The sequence below is a fragment of the Protobothrops mucrosquamatus genome, unplaced genomic scaffold (genome assembly GCF_001527695.2).
Source record: "Protobothrops mucrosquamatus isolate PMUCROS unplaced genomic scaffold, P.Mucros_1.0 scaffold276, whole genome shotgun sequence".
Lineage (NCBI taxonomy): Eukaryota > Metazoa > Chordata > Lepidosauria > Squamata > Viperidae > Protobothrops > Protobothrops mucrosquamatus.
In genome coordinates this window covers 1,358,837-1,364,090 of record NW_015386620.1, presented here as the reverse complement: position 1 = coordinate 1,364,090, position 5,254 = coordinate 1,358,837, and positions in this window count along the sequence as shown.

The following is a 5,254-nucleotide window of genomic DNA, read 5'->3' as shown; positions in this document are numbered from 1 at the left end:
GCTTGTAATCACACAATTCCATTGGCTGGCAAGACCCTGTTGCTAGTTAGCCAACCAGCAACGGGCATGAAACTGTATGCAGATGGAGAAGGGCAATCACCCTTAATGGGCGATCAATGGTGAAGGGCAATCACCCTTAATGGGTGATCAGGATATGCATAGGGGATTAAGGGGGGGGAATACAAAGAACACAACAGGACTCCTACTTGAAGGAGAGAGAATGCCTAAAAATTAGTCCTTGCTTCAAGGACTTGCTTGATTGCTTAGCCCTGCTCAGCACCAGTAGCTGGAAGAAATCATTTGGCTTTGTGGATCCTAGAAGGACTCTACAAAGTTATATCAAAAACAAGAATGAGAGATGGGGAGTGACAATCCAGGAACTGGTGATGTGCTCAAGAGACAGTTAATATTTCTAAGAAATCATGACATCCTCTAGGTTTTGCTAATCCACCCAGAGAACAAGTGCAGTACAGCTAGTCCTCGACTTACAACAGTTCATTTAATGACTGTTCAAAGTTACAACAGCACTGAAAAAAGTGACTTATGTCTGTTTTTCACACGACCATTGCAGCATCCCCATGGTCATGGGAACAAACTTTGGGCGCTTAGCAAATGGCATGCATTTATGACAGCTGCAATGATCCAGGGTCACATGATCACCTTTTGCGACCTTATGACAAGCAAAGTCAATGGGGAAGCCAGATGCACTTAACAACAGTGTAACTAACTTAACAACTACAGAGGTTCACTTAACAACTGTGGCAAGAAAGGTCGTAAAATGGGGACAACATTCACTTAATAAATATCTTGCTTAACAACAGGAATTTTGGGCTCAGTTGTGGTCCTAAGTCAGGGGTGTCAAACTGCTGGCCCGCGGGCCGGATGCATCATAGCAAAACCGCACCCACCCCATTGCTGGCAATGGCAAAAAAGTCACAATACGTCACGACACGTCACATGACATTGTGAGTTTGACACCCCTGTCCTAAGTCGAGGACTACCTGTAGTACTTTTTCAACATCGCTCAACAACCCCTCTACAGTTCCCTTATTGTCCACTCCCTGGCTAGACACACTATTACAGGATTATTATTTTTTATGATTGAGAACAAATGTTCTCAAAATACATACGGCTTGCAGGCTGTATGGCAACAACTGCCTTTTAGATCGGAATGCCTGAATCCAGCAGAGAGAATTACTGCTATTGCACTCTCCTCCCAGTGTCCTTCCTCCTCATACCCATCTCTCGTCTTTCTCAGCCATCTCCAAATGGCAACATTCAGATTCTGCTTGCTTAATTGGGCCCCTTTGGGGACACCATACACGTTCAATCAACTGTGCTTGGCAAAGCACTTAATGTTCAAGGGTTGTCGGAACCAAGGAAGACAGCCTTCCATTAAAAATACTGTCTGTTTTCCCTTTGTGAGAAGGGGCTCTGAGAATATATGAGTCAACTAACATGTCAGCACTATAACTCACTGATCATGAGGGTTTAGGCTCATCAGGCATAGTCATTCTGAGCTGAACTATCTCTTAGTCCAAATAAGTCACCTTCATTACTGTGGAGTGTATTAATGTTGTTACAGCTGTTAAGTCCTTGTTTTCGAAGTCATTAGGCTTTGTGCCAGAAAGAATTCCTGGGCATTCTTTCCTCATCAACATCTAACATGTTCGTAGGTTTTCAGAGCTGCTCAGCAGCCAAATCAGGCTTATTTAATCCAGATGGATAGCTCATTAAATTATCCCAGGGATGCCCTTTCCTTTTCCAGGGTTTAATTTGAGGGTTAAAATATATTTTGCTCTTGCTGAGGATAGGGAGAGAAGAGGAGATGAGTGTCCATCGTTCACAGGGCTTTGATTTACATTTATTCTAACCATTTCATAATTGTCTGAATTAACAGCTGGAAGCGAGGAACTGATTTACTTAGGTGTGCTGTTTTATTCGGGGCAGAAGTTTGACTGTGATAAGAGATCTGATCTAATAAGATTGGTTTTTATATAGCCATGCTTGGTAAAATTAGCATTCCTTTAAGGAGAGATGGAGCTCATATTTAGCAAGGATGCAGCATGGGCAGAACTGTACCCTATATGTGAATGAGTCCAAGATTATGATTTTTTTTCCCCTCTGGTTCTTTAGTGTGGGGTGATTGATGATACCTTTACAGGTAATCCTCGACATCCAATAATTCATTTAGCAACCATTCAAGGTTATAACAGCACTGAAAAAAAGTGACCATTTTTCACACTTACAGCTATTGCAGCATCCCCACAGTCATGTGATCAAAATTCAAACACTTGCTTGCTTGCTTGCTTGCTTGCTTGCTTGCTTACTTACTTACTTACTTACTTACTTACTTACTTACTTACTTACTTACTTTCTTACTTACTTTCTTACTTACTTAACATATGGCATACAATGTCAGGGAAATCTACACATGCTAGACACAATGCAGCCCTCACAGCCTAGATTGCTAGTTCATTCTGTTCAGTACTTGCATGCCAATCCTTGGTGCACCATGGGGGAGTAAACTAGCCTTACATTAGCTAGCAGTGCTTGGGTTGCTGGCTCATCCAGGCTCCTTTGCTGCTGTCACCTCACTTCGCCTCGTGCCGCAATGCCTTGCATCCAGCCAGGTCCAGTGTCGGCTTCCCTCTCCATGCACACAAACGCAGCTAGGTTTTTCCCACAGAAGTAGTATTACCCATTTATCTACTCACAACATTGCATGCTTTCAAACTGCTGGGTGGACAGGAGCTAGAGATGAGATTGGGGAACTCACTCCATCTCATGGAGCAGGGGCTTGAACCGCTGCAGTGCAGACCATTTTTGGCTGGCAGCTCCAGCGTCATTAAGCCACTAAGCCCTCTTATCCCCACTTGGCATGTATTTATGATGGTTGCAGTGTCCCGGGGTCATGCGATCACCTTTTGCGCCCTCCTGACAAGCGAAGTCAGATTCATTTTACAACTGTGTTACTAACGGAGCAACTGCAGTGATTCACTTAGCAATGGTGGCAAGAAAAGTTGCAAAGTGGGGCAAAACTCACTTATCAACTGTCTCGCTTAGCAACAGAAATGTTGGGCTCAATTGTGGTCATAAGCCGAGGACCAACTGTACTTTTCAAAATGTGTTAAGCATATTTTATCGCACACATAATAGCTTGTCCATATAGAGCAAAAAAAAATGGCACTGATTCTCAGCAATAATAGTTAGCAGAACTTTTATTGTCTGTGAAAAGGGGCTTAAGGGCTCTATGCAGCCCAGAGCCTTCTGGCTGCACACTTCTGCTTTAAAGTAAATACAGAATAGACAGTATCTCTCTCCAAAACATTTTTTAAAAGCCTTTTTTCAATATGGTTTCTCCAGCAATGTATTGCCATCTCCCAAAATTCTCAATAAGCACAACATGCTTTTTAAGTGGTGCATGAAGAGGAGACTGCAGATTCTCTGCCAAATGGCTGTCCCAAATGATTACTGATTTTAATGTTATTGACTACATGAAAAGGAGGGACTGGTTATCATGTCCTGCTTTGTTTCTCAGAAAGGTGGACAGACCAGAGCAATGTAGTATGAGAACATCCTTGTCTACTTGTATTTTGCTTTGACTGGATGGATATCATCCACAGGAGAGAACAAGGGCACATTGACTCTTCCTAACAAAAAGCAAATAATCCAGAATGAAGAATAATATAAATGATAATAACCATGAGGGGCCCATATTAGACTTTAGGGATTGTGCATGTCAACCAACTCTGCTTTAACCACCTAGGGGAATTTGAAAATTGTACAGAAAAGTTTGACTTTGAGAATATATTAAAAGTGTTGCATATTCCCAGGATCCAAATTCTTCTAGAAATCCCTCATGAAGAAGATGGATACACCTTTAGAGACCCTCAGAAATGCTTTTAATGTCTTGTTTTGAAGTTATTCACTCAAAGAATATTCCTGATTCATGACTCTCAAATCCACTCAAGTGTCTTATAAATTCCCTCAAGAAACAGGCATGTGTCTAGCATATGTGAAAAAATACCCCCTGGTGCCCAGTTCTCCGAAGGGACTAATGTTGATCTGGCAATAATGCTTTTTTAAAAAAAATTAAAAATCCTGCATATTGTTTTAAAGCAAGTTCTATGACCTTGTTTCAATATGATAGCAAAATACTGCAATGCAGCTTCCTGTAATCACTCCGGTTAAATTAAAGAGGTAGGACTGAACTGAGTAAGAAGATCCGAAATGGGGGACGTACACTTGTCTACACAGGGGGAGATCCAAACACAAGATTTAGTGTCACTTAGAACAATTACCTTTCTAAAATAGAAGATTGGATTAATAGCATCTAGCTGTTCTATTTGGATAAATAAGTAAGTTAATAATACAAATGAGTGCACATTCCATAAAAAAAACTATGAGTTTTTTTATGGTAAAATGTTTGATTTAATGTTCAACTTTGTTTTTAAGCTGATAGAAAGTCTTGATTTTTAGATGACTGATTTTAAATTAGTTCTGTAGAACTAGGTTCTGTAGAATTAATTTCTCTCAAAAGAGCTTGTATGATAATCTTTATCATATAAGATCCTGAGGCCTGCTTGTGGGATACAAGGATAATTTGCCCAACAGATTACATGACCTTCTCAGCAAATCTAGATCCCATTTCAGTAATAGGCCTCCTAGCATATAATAATAATAATAAAGTTGGAAGGGACCTTGGAGGTCATCGAGTCCAACCCCCTGCTCAGGCAGGAACTCTATACCATTTCAGACAAATGGCTGTCCAGTCTCTTCTTAAAAACTTCCAGTGTTGGAGCATTCACGGCTTCTGGAGGCAGGTTATTCCATTGGTTAATTGTTCTAACTGTCAGGAAGTTTCTCCTTAGTTCTAAGTTGCTTCTCTCCTTGATCAGTTATATTGATACTTTTTGTTGATTGTATTACAAGGGTTTTAACTGGAGATTAAAATAATAATACTTTTAAAAAAATCTCTAATGCATCTTGGCCTCTTAGATATTTTATTGTCTGGGCTAAGAATAACAGTTGGCTTCATCTTTAAACGGGAGTGTAGCATATGTTGTTTTCTGAACTTTGGACATCACCTCTATTTACTACAGCAAAAACATAAATGAATACCTGTAAGTAATCTTTATAATTTAATATTCTTTTTTTATGGCAACAATAAAGAATATGGTGAGATGAAGATAATCACATTTCAGACAAATAGATATATATGTTTTATTTGTATATTTGTTAATATTTGTTT